Consider the following 14,626-nt stretch of genomic DNA (forward strand, 5'->3'; position numbering starts at 1 on the left):
GGCAGTCTACCATCCCCAATGCCTCAGTGTGTAGTATTGCATCTGGCTAGACTCTGAAAACATCACTTCACCTGTGAGTCTGACTGAAGTCTCAAGTGCCTAGGCCAGGGGTAGGCAACTAGGCTCAGCCGCAGGCCAAATTTTGTAATAATATTTTGTACACAAACTTTCCACCTTCTCCACTACTGTCCCGTCGATGTGGATAGGGGGCTGCTCCCTCTGCTCTGTTTCCTGAAGTCCACGATCATCTCCTTTGTTTTGTTGACGTTGAGTGTGAGGTTATTTTCCTGACACCACACTCCGAGGGCCCTCACCTCCTCCCTGTAGGCCGTCTCTTCGTTGTTGGTAATCAAGCCTACCACTAGTGTCGTCTGCTAACTTGATGATTGAGTTGGAGGCGTGAATGGCCACGCAGTCATGGGTGAACAGGGAGTACAGGAGAGGGCTGAGATCGCACCCTTGTGGGGACCCAGTGTTGAGGATCAGCGGGGTGGAGATGTTGTTTCCTACCCTCACCACCTGGGGGCGGCCCGTCAGGAAGTCCAGGACCCAGTTGCACAGGGCCGGGACGAGCTTGATGACGAGTTTGGAGGGTACTATGGTGTTGAATGCTGAGCTGTAGTCGATGAATAGCATTCTTACATAGGTATTCCTCTTGTCCAGATGGGATAGGGCAGTGTGGTTGCGATTGCGTCGTCTGTGGACCTATTGGGGCGGTAAGCAAATTGGAGTGGGTCTAGGGTGTCAGGTAGGGTTGAGGTGATATGTTCCTTGAGTCTCTCAAAGCACTTCATGATGACGGAAGTGAGTGCTACGGGGCGATAGTCATTTAGCTCAGTTACCTTTGCTTTCTTGGGAACAGGAACAATGGTGGCCCTCTTGAAGCATGTGGGAACAGCAGACTGGGATAAGGATCCTTTTGATGGCATAGAATGCTTTTCTTGCCTTGTTTCTCAAATCGTCCACAGCTTTGTGGAAGTTACCTGTGGTGTTGATATTTTGGCCGAGGTATGTATAGCTTTTTGTGTGCTCAAGGGCAACGGTGTCTAGATGGAATTTGTATTTGTGGTCCTGGGAACTGGACCTTTTTTGGAACACCATTATTTTTTTGTCTTATTGAGATTTACTGTCAGTGCCCAGGTCTGACATAATCTGTGCAGAAGATCTAGGTGCTGCTGTAGGCCCTCTCTCTCTCTCTCTCTCTCTCTCTCTCTCTCTCTCTCTCTCTCTCTCTCTCTCTCTTTTCGTGACAGAAGCACCAGATCATCAGCAAACAGTAGACATTTCACTTCAGATTCTAGTAGGGTGAAGCCGGGTGCTGCAGACTGTTCTAGTGCCCGCGCCAATTTTGTTGACATATATGGTGAAGAGGGTGGGGCTTAAGCTGCATTCCTGCCCACACCCGCCCGCCCGACTACCATCACCATCCTGGACGGTTCCGACCTAGAATATGTGGACAACTACAAATACCTAGGTGTCTGGCTACACTGTAAACTCTCCTTCCAGACTCATATTAATCATTTCCATGTCCAAAATCAAATCTAGAATCGGCTTTCCAATTCGCAACAATGCCTCCTTCACTCACGCCGCCAAACTTACCCTAGTAAAACTGACTATCCAACCGATCCTCGACTTCGGCGATGTCATCTACAAAATAGCTTCCATCTCTCTACTCAGCAAACTGGATGCAGTCTATCACAGTGCCATCCGTTTTGTTACCAAATCACCTTATACCACCCACCACTGCGACCTGTATGCTCTAGTCGGCTGGCCCTAGCTACATATTCGTCGCCAGACCCACTGGCTCCAGGTCATCTATAAGTCTATGCTAGGTAAAGCTCCGCCTTATCTCAGTTCACTGGTCACTCGTAGCACACGTTCCAGCAGGTATATCTCACTGATCATCCCCAAAGCCAACACCTCATTTGGCCGCATTTCCTTCCAGTTCTCTGCTGCCAGTGACTGGAATGAATTGCAAAAATCGCTGAAGTTGGAGACTTTTATTTCCCTCACCAACTTTAAACATCAACTATTTGAGCAGCTAACCGATCACTGCAGCTGTACATAGTCCATCTGTAAATAGCCCACCCAATCTACCTACCTCATCCCCATACTGTTTTTTATTTGATTTACTTTTCTGCTCTTTTGCACGCCGGTATCTCTACTTGCACATCATCATCTGCTCATTTATCACTCCAGTGTTAATCTGCTAAATTGTAATTATTCGCTCCTATGGCCTATTTATTGCCTTACCACCTCATGCCTTTTGCTCACACTGTATATAGACATTATTTTTTCTACTGTGTCATTGACTTGTTTATTGTTTATTCCATGTGTAACTCTGTGTTGTTGTCTGTGACACTGCTTTGCTTTATCTTGGCCAGGTCGCAGTTGCAAATGAGAACATGTTCTCAACTAGCCTACCTGGTTAAATAAAGGTGAAATAAAGAATTTTAAAAAATAAAAAAACACGGCCCTGTGGGAAGAAATGTGCCTATTTTAACCGCACACTTGTTGTTTGTGTACATGGATTTTATAATGTTGTATGTTTTTCCCTCAACACCACTTCCCATCAATTTGTATAGCAGACCCTCGTGCCAAATTGAGTCGAAGGCTTTTTTGAAATCAACAAAGCATGAAAAGACTTTGCCTTTGTTTTGGTTTGTTTATTTGTCAATTAGGGTGTGCAGTGTGAATACGTGGTCTGTTGTATGGTAATTTGGTAAAAAGCCAATTTGAAATTTGAATTGTTTTTGCTGAGGAAATGTACGGATCTGCTGTTAATGATGCAGAGGATTTTCCCAAGGTTGCTGTTGATGCATATCCCACAGTAGTTATTGGGGTCAAATGTGTCTCTTTCTCTCTGTGTCTCTTTCGCTCTCTCTCTGTGTGTGTGTGTGTGTGTGTGTGTGTGTGTGTGTGTGTGTGTGTGTGTGTGTGTGTGTGTGTGTGTCTCTCGATTTTAAATTCAATTTGCTTTATTGGCATGACGTAACAATGTACATATTGGCAATGCTTGCTTTGGATTTTTACAATATTAAGATAATCAAAATTGTCAACTGGACAACAGTAACAACATTAACCAAGGGTCAAAATAACCATACATTGAACAATAACAATAAGCATACAGTAGAGTACATGTGCAGGTTGATTGGTCTGTCAGACACTGTCCCTCATATTATGACAGGCAGCAATGTAGTGTGCTGCCAACACACAGCTCTCTGCGTCCTCCCCCAACAGGAGGGGTAGCCTATTCTCATCAGAGAGGTCTCTCTCTCGCTCTCTCTCTCTCTCTCTGTGGCTCTCTCTCTCCCTCTGTCTCTCTCTGTGGCTCTCTTGCTCTCTCTCTGTGTGGCTTACTCTCTCGCTCTCTCTCTCTCTGCCTTACATTTCTCTCTCTCTCTCTCTCGCTCTCTCTCTCTGCCTTACATTTCTCTCTCTCTCTCTCTCTCTGCCTTACATTTCTCTCTCTCTGCCTTACATTTCTCTCTCTCTCTCTCTCTCTGCTTTACATTTATCTCTCTCTCTTTCTCTCTCTCTCTCTCTCTCTCTCTCTGCCTTACATTTCTCTCTCTCTCTGCCTTACATTTCTCTGCCTTACATTTCTCTGTGAAACACTGACAATTTCTGTTTCGCTCCCTCTGTTGCTCTCTCTTTCTCTCGGTGGCATCTCTTGTAAGAGAGCCTTGAGTTTCAGATTCCTCTTGTTAATAGCCATGCAATTGGTAGAATGGCAGAAAGTTATGTGAGGTAAAGTGGTGGTGAAGGTAGAATGGCAGAAGGTTATGTGAGGTATAGTGGTGAAGGTAGAATGCCAGAAGGTTATGTGAGGTATAGTGGTGAAGGTAGAATGGCAGAAGGTTATGTGAGGTATAGTGGTGAAGGTAGAATGCCAGAAGGTTATGTGAGGTATAGTGGTGAAGGTAGAATGCCAGAAGGTTATGTGAGGTATAGTGGTGAAGGTAGAATGCCAGAAGGTTATGTGAGGTATAGTGGTGAAGGTTATGTGAGGTATAGTGGTGAAGGTAGAATGGCAGAAGGTTATGTGAGGTATAGTGGTGAAGGTAGAATGGCAGAAGGTTATGTGAGGTATAGTGGTGAAGGTAGAATGCCAGAAGGTTATGTGAGGTATAGTGGTGAAGGGAGAATGGTGAAGGTTATGGTGAATGTGGTGTAGTCCTAGACAATATGTAATTTCTTCCTTTCTTTTGGCATGGACACTGACCTCCCAGTTCATTTGTTCTTAATGAGAGAGGACTTTTTCAAACAGCATTGTAACCATTGCAGCATGGCTCCTAGGAGCCGAGAGGCCACTTGTTGAATTTCCCAACCAATATCTGGGGGGGAAATGGTGTAATTAAAAAAAAATCTGTGAAATTGAAAATGTCTTCACGCTGCTATATATGTTGCTTCTCGTGATGTTTTGTTGTCTCTACCTTTCTGCCCTTTGTGCTGTTGTCTGTGCCTAACATGTTTGTACCATGTTGTGTTGCTACCATGTTGTGTTGCTACCGTGTTGTAGTCATGTTTCTTGTTGCTACCGTGTTGTAGTCATGTTGGTGTTGCTACCGTGTTGTAGTCATGTTGTGTTGCTACCGTGTTGTAGTCATGTTGTGTTGCTACCGTGTTGTAGTCATGTTGTGTTGCTACCGTGTTGTAGTCATGTTGTGTTGCTACCGTGTTGTAGTCATGTTGATGTTGCTACCGTGTTGTAGTCATGTTGTGTTGCTACCGTGTTGTAGTCATGTTGATGTTGCTACCGTGTTGTAGTCATGTTGTGTTGCTACCGTGTTGTAGTCATGTTGTGTTGCTACCGTGTTGTAGTCATGTTTCTTGTTGCTACCGTGTTGTAGTCATGTTGTGTTGCTACCGTGTTGTAGTCATGTTGTGTTGCTACCGTGTTGTAGTCATGTTTCTTGTTGCTACCGTGTTGTAGTCATGTTGTGTTGCTACCGTGTTGTAGTCATGTTGTGTTGCTACCGTGTTGTAGTCATGTTGATGTTGCTACCGTGTTGTAGTCATGTTGTGTTGCTACCGTGTTGTAGTCATGTTGATGTTGCTACCGTGTTGTAGTCATGTTGTGTTGCTACCGTGTTGTAGTCATGTTGTGTTGCTACCGTGTTGTAGTCATGTTGATGTTGCTACCGTGTTGTAGTTGTGTTGCTACCATGCTCTGTTGTTGTCTTTAGGTCTCTCTTTATGTAGTGTTGTGGTGGTGTCTCTCTTGTCGTGGTGTGTTTTTTGTCCTATATTTTTTATTTTTCAGTCCCAGCAGGAGGACTTTTTCCTCTTTGGTAGGCCGTCATTGTAAATAAGAATTTTGTTCTTATTGACTCGCCTAGTTATATACAAAAAAAATGAACACTCTGTCTGCATGTAATACTGTTGAGACTGAAAATCAGTTGCTTGGTGTGAGATCTGGGATTGATACTTAGTCAGCTGACCTACAATCTCTGACTCAGAGTAGTAATCTATAGAAGTAGGTGTTTAGTGAAGTGACCATCAGACTAACTTCAGACTCTTACTCCTTGTGTTGTATGTGGATCAGAGTTCCTCAAACGGTCACTGGTCCGTTCTTAGCATGATGCTTTGAAATCTCCTTCATTCTGGCTCAAATCAAAATCAGAATCCAATTTGATTTGTCACATTGCGCTGAATACAACCTTACTGCTTAATGCTTACTTACAAGCCCTTAACTCTATTTCTTGCACTGCATTGTTGGTTAAGAAAATATTTATAAAATAAACTCAAGTTTAAAAATGTATAAAAAGTAACACAATAAAATTACATAACAATAACAAGGCCTATATGCAGAGGGTACCGGTACTGAGTCAATGTGCAGGGTTACAGGTTAGTTAATTTGTACATGTAGGTAGGGGTAAAGTAACTATGCATAGATAATAAACAGCGAGTAGCAGCATTGTAAAGACGAAGGGGGGGGGTGTGTCAATGTAAATTATACGGGTGGCCAGTTGATTAATTGTTCAACAGTCTTATGGATTTGGGGTAGAAGCTGTTAAGGAGCCTTTTGGTCCTAGACTTGGCATGCCGGTACCACTTGCCTCAAGGTAGCAGAGAGAACAGTCTATGGGTGATTTGGGTGTCCTGGTGTGTTTGGACCATGGTAGTTTGTTGGTGATGTGGACGTCAAGGAATTTAAAACTCTTGACCCGCTCCACTTCAGCCCCATCCATGTTAATGGGGGGTCTGTTTGGAGGCCGTTGGTGAACAGGATCCAGTTGCAGAGGGAGGTGTTTAGTCCCAGGGTCCTTAGCTTTGTGATGAGCTTTGTTGCACTATGGTGTTGAATGCTGAGCTGTAGTCAATGAACAGCATTCTAAAGGAACACAGGTGTTCCTTTTGTCCAGGTGGGAAAGGGCAGTGTGGAGTGCGATTGAGATTGTTAAGGATCTGTTGGGGCGGTATGCGAATTTGAGTGGGTCTGGGAGGATGGTGTTGATGTGAGCCATGAACCAGCCTTTCAATGCATTTCTTGGATATAGATGTGAGTACTACACAAGTCATTATGGCAGGTTACCTTTGCTTTCTTGGGCACAGGGACTATGGTGGTCTTCTTGAAACATGTAGGTATTACAGACTCGGTCAGGGAGAGGTTGAAAATATCAGTGAAGACACCTGCCAGTTGGTCCGTGCATGCTCCGAGTACACGCCCTGGCCCCACGGCCTTGTGACTGTTGACCTGTTTAAACGTCTTGCTCACATCTGCTACGGAGAGCATGATCACACAGTCGTCCTCAACAGCTGGTGCTCTCATGCATGCTTCAGTGTTGCTTGCCTTTCATCAAGCGTCAAGGGCATTTAGCTTGTCTGGTAGACTCGCGTCACTGGGCAGCTTGCGGCTCGGTTTCCCTTTGTAGAATGTACTGCTGACAAGAACTACAATTTACCAGCTCAACATTTAAATGACCTTTACAACATTGTATAGCTTGAAGAGCCACCACATCAGTGCTTTCCTTTAAGATTAGGGGACGTCAAACTCCAGACTAGGCTACTTGATCATTTTGAATTAGTGTTCTGAATGGGATAGTTTAAACCTCACCACCATAGTCTAACCTCATTTAGGCATAGTATCCAACCCCCATGTTTGAGGTAGAGTTAGCTACCTAACTCTAAACCTGTGGACATGATAAAGAACACACTGTGATGTCTTGAAGTTTGAGGAGGCAGCAGATTTTCTTTTAAATTTCCATTTTGAAATCCCTGAAGAATTGCTCAGTTCGTTTGAAGAGCTGTAACAGCTGTGCCGTTTGATTCAACACATTCATCATGTCTCAGATCATTCCATTCCTCTTGATCCTTCCATACCCCTGAAACACCCTGTCCTCTGTCCTTCCATACCCCTGAAACACCCTGTCCTCTGTCCTTCCATACCCCTGAAACACCCTGTCCTCTGTCCTTCCATACCCCTGAAACACCCTGTCCTCTGTCCTTCCATACCCCTGAAACACCCTGTCCTCTGTCCTTCCATACCCCTGAAACACCCTGTCCTCTGTCCTTCCATACCCCCTGAAACACCCTGTCCTCTGTCCTTCCATACCCCTGAAACACCCTGTCCTCTGTCCTTCCATACCCCTGAAACACCCTGTCCTTTGTCCTTCCATACCCCTGAAACACCCTGTCCTGTCTGTCCTTCCATACCCCTGAAACACCCCGTCCTCTGTCCTTCCATACCCCTGAAACACTCCGTCCTCTCTGTCCTTCCATACCCCTGAAACACCCTGTCCTCTCTGTCCTTCCATACCCCTGAAACACCCTCTCCTCTGTCCTTCCATACCCCTGAAACACCCTGTCCTCTCTGTCCTTCCATACCCCTGAAACACCCTGTCCTCTGTCCTTCCATACCCCTGAAACACCCCGTCCTCTGTCCTTCCATACCCCTGAAACACCCTGTCCTCTGTCCTTCCATACCCCTGAAACACCCCGTCCTCTGTCCTTCCATACCCCTGAAACACCCCGTCCTCTGTCCTTCCATACCCCTGAAACACCCTGTCCTCTGTCCTTCCATACCCCTGAAACACCCCGTCCTCTCTCTTTCCCCTTCTTCTTTTACTCCTCTGCTTTACTGCCAGGTCTTTCTCTCCTCTTGTTGGTTTGATTGTTATTGTATGGAACATGGTATGCAGATGAGCTCTGCCCTTAGCTGTCATAATACATATTGATAAGGCACTACGATGGAGTACATGTACAGTATGTGCCACTTTTTGTCTGCGGGACATTTTCTAGATTATTCAGTGTAGCTTCTCGGCTAATTCGAGTGAATGAGCCGATTGGTACGATGTACGGCCAAAACACAAAGACACATCCTCTCCATTGGCTTGTTGCGCTCTGCAGCTCTCTTTGTCTCATCCCAGAAGTTTGTCTGTATGTTCAATGGAGTTGAGTGGCTGGGTTGACGCGATATTTATTCGGTATAATCTACTTTTATGCTCCCAGTTCTTTTGAGCTTGTAGTCTGCTTCTAACTGGACGACGACGACAACAACAAAAGAACACGGTTTGTCTTTCTCAGTCGAGGAAAAAAGTGCATACAATCAGAAATCTCTAGTTGCACTGTTAACTTTCTTGTAAAGGGGCTACAAAACACTGTCAGAAACGTGTTGTAAACTTTCAGAGCAGCCACAGTCCGTTTATGACGACAGTCCATGTAGCTTATTTCAAACAAATTACCAAGTTAATTACAGTGAATGAAATTCAAAACGTATAAAGTTTAGTTATATCCAAGGGTATCATTTAGGGCTGGGAATTGTCAGGTACCTCACCAATGCCATATTATCACCATAATTATGTGCGGATATGTATTGCGATTCTATACTGTGATTTTTATTGCCAATCCGTGGTCCAAATATATCTGCTGCAGAGGGACGAGTGAGAGCCATGAGAAAATGGCTCTCACTCGTGGTTTTGATCAGTCATAGAAATAAAAGTGCTGAAAATCAATTGGCTCCCTAGTTAATAAGAAGATGGAGAACAAGCTATTATGTATAATAAAAAAATATACATACTGGAGTTTTGGTGCAGCCAAATAATTAAAACAAAGTGGTTCATCACATTGAATGAATGAATGAATGAATGAATGAGAAACGGCGGACGAGGAAGGCAATAATTCCCAGGGTACTAAACCTCTGTGCTGCAGGCCTCAGGATGATGAGGCTAGCGTGTCTGTTGCTGTGTCTCTTGATGGAAACAGGATGTTGCGTGAGACTCCTTAGACCTCTAACTTGTCTGAGAGGACAGGGGCAGAGAGCCATGACAACCGACCAGAAGGGGTGTCCTTGCATCCGGGACCTGGTTGACCAATCTGAGGAGGATAGTGTCCACACACACACACACACACACACACACACACACACAGAGAGAGAGACACATGCACCCTGTCACCCCCCTACAGAGCTAGGAAGGGCAACAGACCCTCTGCACACAAACCTAATCCCTCCTCAATTGTCCTCTCTTCTTCCCTCACAAAGAAAACGTACCCCAAAATCAAAGTGACACCTGGGTTAAAGAACACGGAAGGTCTCTGAGGGTTCAGAGAATGCAGGGAGGAAAGGGTAAAGGTCGCTCCAATGACCTATCTAGTGTGTATTTTCAGTTCTACTGTGGATGGACATTCCTGTGTTGAGGTTTTTAGTAATAGCAGTGCATCTGATCTGATGAAAATTATATGTTGTGTTTGGTGAGGTGCTTCTTAAAATAATTTGCTGTCCGTGTGTCCATTGATGATACTGTTTTTATTTTATTTATTTCACCTTTATTTAACCAGGTAGGCTAGTTGAGAACAGGTTCTCATTTGCAACTGCGACCTACTGTGATTAGTGGGTGGCGCTTGTTCGTCCATTTTAGAGAATGTGTCTGCATTTGAAAAACGTGCAGATTGCATGCGACCAGCCTGAACTGATTTTCACCCCTGTGTGGGTGCTCTTCTTCTCTCACTCTCTCAGGCGCTCTCACTCTCTCAGCCATGGTAGCTCTTCTCCTCTGTCTCTCTCAGCCATGGTAGCTCTTCTCCTCTCTTCTCTCTCAGCCATGGTAGCTCTTCTCCTCTCTTCTCTCTCAGCCATGGTAGCTCTTCTCCTCTCTTCTCTCTCAGTCATGGTAGCTCATCTCCTCTCTTCTCTCTCAGCCATGGTAGCTCATCTCCTCTCTTCTCTCTCAGCCATGGTAGCTCATCTCCTCTCTTCTCTCTCAGCCATGGTAGCTCTTCTCCTCTGTCTCTCTCAGCCATGGTAGCTCTTCTCCTCTGTCTCTCTCAGCCATGGTAGCTCTTCTCCTCTGTCTCTCTCAGCCATGGTAGCTCTTCTCCTCTGTCTCTCTCAGCCATGGTAGCTCTTCTCCTCTGTCTCTCTCAGCCATGGTAGCTCTTCTCCTCTCTTCTCTCTCAGCCATGGTAGCTCTTCTCCTCTGTCTCTCTCAGCCATGGTAGCTCTCTCAGCCATGGTAGCTCCTCTGTCTCTCTCAGCCATGGTAGCTCTTCTCCTCTCTCTTCTCTCTCAGCCATGGTAGCTCTTCTCCTCTGTCTCTCTCAGCCATGGTAGCTCTTCTCCTCTGTCTCTCAGCCATGGTAGCTCTTCTCCTCTGTCTCTCTCAGCCATGGTAGCTCTTCCTCTGTCTCTCTCAGACCATGGTAGCTCTTCTCCTCTGTCTCTCTCAGCCATGGTAGCTCTTCTCCTCTGTCTCTCTCAGCCATGGTAGCTCTTCTCCTCTGTCTCTCTCAGCCATGGTAGCTCTTCTCCTCTGTCTCTCTCAGCCATGGTAGCTCTTCTCCTCTGTCTCTCTCAGCCATGGTAGCTCTTCTCCTCTGTCTCTCTCAGACCATGGTAGCTCTTCTCCTCTGTCTCTCTCAGCCATGGTAGCTCTTCTCCTCTGTCTCTCTCAGCCATGGTAGCTCTTCTCCTCTGTCTCTCTCAGCCATGGTAGCTCTTCTCCTCTGTCTCTCTCAGGTAGCCATGGTAGCTCTTCTCTGTCTCTGTCTCTTCTCCTCTGTCTCTCTCAGACCATGGTAGCTCTTCTCCTCTGGTAGCTCTTCTCCTCTGTCTCTCTCAGACCATGGTAGCTCTTCTCCTCTGTCTCTCTCAGACCATGGTAGCTCTTCTCCTCTGTCTCTCTCAGCCATGGTAGCTCTTCTCCTCTGTCTCTCTCAGCCATGGTAGCTCTTCTCCTCTGTCTCCCATGGTAGCTCTTCTCCTCTCTCTCTCAGCCATGGTAGCTCTTCTCCTCTGTCTCTCTCAGACCATGGTAGCTCTTCTCCTCTCTTCTCTCTCAGCCATGGTAGCTCTTCTCCTCTGTCTCTCTCAGACCATGGTAGCTCTTCTCCTCTGTCTCTCTCAGCCATGGTAGCTCTTCTCCTCTGTCTCTCTCAGCCATGGTAGCTCTTCTCCTCTGTCTCTCTCAGACCATGGTAGCTCTTCTCCTCTGTCTCTCTCAGACCATGGTAGCTCTTCTCCTCTGTCTCTCTCAGACCATGGTAGCTCTTCTCCTCTGTCTCTCTCAGACCATGGTAGCTCTTCTCCTCTGTCTCTCTCAGACCATGGTAGCTCTTCTCCTCTGTCTCTCTCAGACCATGGTAGCTCTTCTCCTCTGTCTCTCTCAGCCATGGTAGCTCTTCTCCTCTGTCTCTCTCAGCCATGGTAGCTCTTCTCCTCTCTTCTCTCTCAGCCATGGTAGCTCTTCTCCTCTGTCTCTCTCAGACCATGGTAGCTCTTCTCCTCTCTTCTCTCTCAGCCATGGTAGCTCTTCTCCTCTGTCTCTCTCAGACCATGGTAGCTCTTCTCCTCTGTCTCTCTCAGCCATGGTAGCTCTTCTCCTCTGTCTCTCTCAGACCATGGTAGCTCTTCTCCTCTGTCTCTCTCAGACCATGGTAGCTCTTCTCCTCTGTCTCTCTCAGACCATGGTAGCTCTTCTCCTCTGTCTCTCTCAGACCATGGTAGCTCTTCTCCTCTGTCTCTCTCAGACCATGGTAGCTCTTCTCCTCTGTCTCTCTCAGACCATGGTAGCTCTTCTCCTCTGTCTCTCTCAGACCATGGTAGCTCTTCTCCTCTGTCTCTCTCAGACCATGGTAGCTCTTCTCCTCTGTCTCTCTCAGACCATGGTAGCTCTTCTCCTCTGTCTCTCTCAGACCATGGTAGCTCTTCTCCTCTGTCTCTCTCAGACCATGGTAGCTCTTCTCCTCTGTCTCTCTCAGACCATGGTAGCTCTTCTCCTCTGTCTCTCTCAGACCATGGTAGCTCTTCTCCTCTGTCTCTCTCAGACCATGGTAGCTCTTCTCCTCTCTTCTCTCAGCCATGGTAGCTCTTCTCCTCAGACCATGGTAGCTCTTCTCCTCTGTCTCTCTCAGACCATGGTAGCTCTTCTCCTCTGTCTCTCTCAGACCATGTTAGATTGAAAGTTAAGCTGTGACAAGTAGAGTAACTGTAGAAAAGGGATTTCTCTGTGTTGTGAATAAACCTGACAAGAGCCCTGTGTTGTGAATAAACCTGACAAGAGCCCTGTGTTGAGAATAAAAAACACAAACTAAAAATAGCAAATGAGCCTGTCTTTGAACCTCATTCACAAACTTGCTGCTTCTATTATACCCATAGTACCCAAAATGTATACATGCAATTATTTCAATCATGGTTTCACAATAAATGTACATGAACACTGAGCAGCGAACATGTTATTTATTTAGCCCTCCCTTTGAGAGATATAAACTGAACAAAAAATTCACTGCTCAAAAAAATAAAGGAAACACAAAATAACACATCCTAGATCTGAATGAATGAAATATTCTTATTAAATACTTTTTTCTTTACATAGTTGAATGTGCTGACAACAAAATCACACAAAAATGATCAATGGAAATTAAATGTATCATCCCATGGAGGTCTGGATTTGGAGTCACACTCTAAATTAAAGTGGAAAACCACACTACAGACTGATCCAACTTTGATGTAATGTCCTTAAAACAAGTCAAAATGAGGCTCAGTAGTGTGTGTGGCCTCCACGTGCCTGTATGACCTCCCTAAAATGCCTGGGCATGCTCCTGATGAGGTGGTCTCCTGAGGGATCTCCTCCCAGACCTGGACTAAAGCATCCGCCAACTCCTGGACAGTCTGTGGTGCAACATGGCTTTGGTGGATGGAGCGAGACATGATGTCCCAGATGTGCTCAATTGGATTCAGGTCTGGGGAACGGGCGGGCCAGTCCATAGCATCAATGCCTTCCTCTTGCAGGAACTGCTGACACACTCCAGCCACATGAGGTCTAGCATTGTCTTGCATTAGGAGGAACCCAGGGCCAACCGCACCAGCATATGGTCTCACAAGGGGTCTGAGGATCTCATCTCGGTACCTAATGGCAGTCTGGCTACCTCTGGCGAGCACATGGAGGGCTGTGCGGCCCCCCCAAAGAAATGCCACCCCACACCATGACTGACCCACCGCCAAACCGGTCATGCTGGAGGATGTTGCAGGCAGCAGAACGTTCTCCACGGCGTCTCCAGACTGTCACGTGCTCAGTGTGAACCTGCTTTCATCTGTGAAGAGCACAGGGCGCCAGTGGCGAATTTGCCAATCTTGGTGTTCTCTGGCAAATGCCAAACCTCCTGCACGGTGTTGGGCTGTAAGCACAACCCCCACCTGTGGACGTCGGGCCCTCATGGAGTCTGTTTCTGACCTTTTGAGCAGACACGTGCACATTTGTGGCCTGCTGGAGGTCATTTTGCAGGGCTCTGGCGGTGCTCCTCCTGCTCCTCCTTGCACAAAGGCGGAGGTAGCGGTCCTGCTGCTGGGTTGTTTTCCTCCTACGGCCTCTTCCACGTCTCCTGATGTACTGGCCTGTCTCCTGGTAGCGCCTCCATGCTCTGGACACTACGCTGACAGGCACAGCAAACCTTCTTGCCACAGCTCACATTGATGTTCCATCCTGGATGAGCTGCACTACCTGAGCCACTGGTGTGGCTTGTGGACTCCGTCACATGCTACCACTAGAGTGAAAGCACCGCCAGCATTCAAAAGTTACCAAAATATCAGCCAGGAAGCATAGGAACTGAGAAGTGGTCTATGGTCACCACCTGCAAAACCACTCCTTTATTGGGGGTGTCTTGCTAATTGCCTGTAATGTCCACCTGTTGTCTATTCCATTTGCACAACAGCATGTGAAATGTACTGTCAATCAGTGTTGCTTCCTAAGTGGACAGTTTGATTTCACAGAAGTGTAATTGACTTGGAGTTACATTGTGTTGTTACAAAGTGTTCCCTTTATTTTTTTGAGCAGTGTATAAACACAACATGTAAAGTGTTGGTCCCATGTTTCATGAGATGAAATAAAAGATCCCAGAAGTTTGCCAAACGCACAACAAAATGTATTTCTCTCAAATTTTGGGCACAAATGTGTTTACGTCCCTGTTGGTGAGAATTTCTTCTTTACCAAGATAACCCATCCACCTGTCAGGTGAAACATATCAAGAAGCTGATTAAAAGGCATGAGCATTACACAGGTGCACCTTGTGCTGGGGATAATAAAAGGCCACTCTAAAATATGCAGTTTTGTCACACAACACAATGCCACAGATGTCTCAAGTTTTGAGGGATTGTGTAATTGGCATGCTGACTGCAAGAATGCCCACCAGA

General features: G+C 46.2%; 1 protein-coding gene across 1 annotated transcript in view; it reads left to right on the forward strand.

Annotated features, from left to right (window-relative positions):
- Positions 1-14,626, forward strand: part of LOC115120910 (proton-coupled amino acid transporter 1-like) — a 100,438-nt gene that overhangs the window by 82,330 nt on the left and 3,482 nt on the right. The gene's annotated exons all lie outside the window — the stretch shown is intronic.

The sequence above is a fragment of the Oncorhynchus nerka genome, linkage group LG5, assembly GCF_034236695.1.
Source record: "Oncorhynchus nerka isolate Pitt River linkage group LG5, Oner_Uvic_2.0, whole genome shotgun sequence".
NCBI classification, from domain to species: domain Eukaryota; kingdom Metazoa; phylum Chordata; class Actinopteri; order Salmoniformes; family Salmonidae; genus Oncorhynchus; species Oncorhynchus nerka.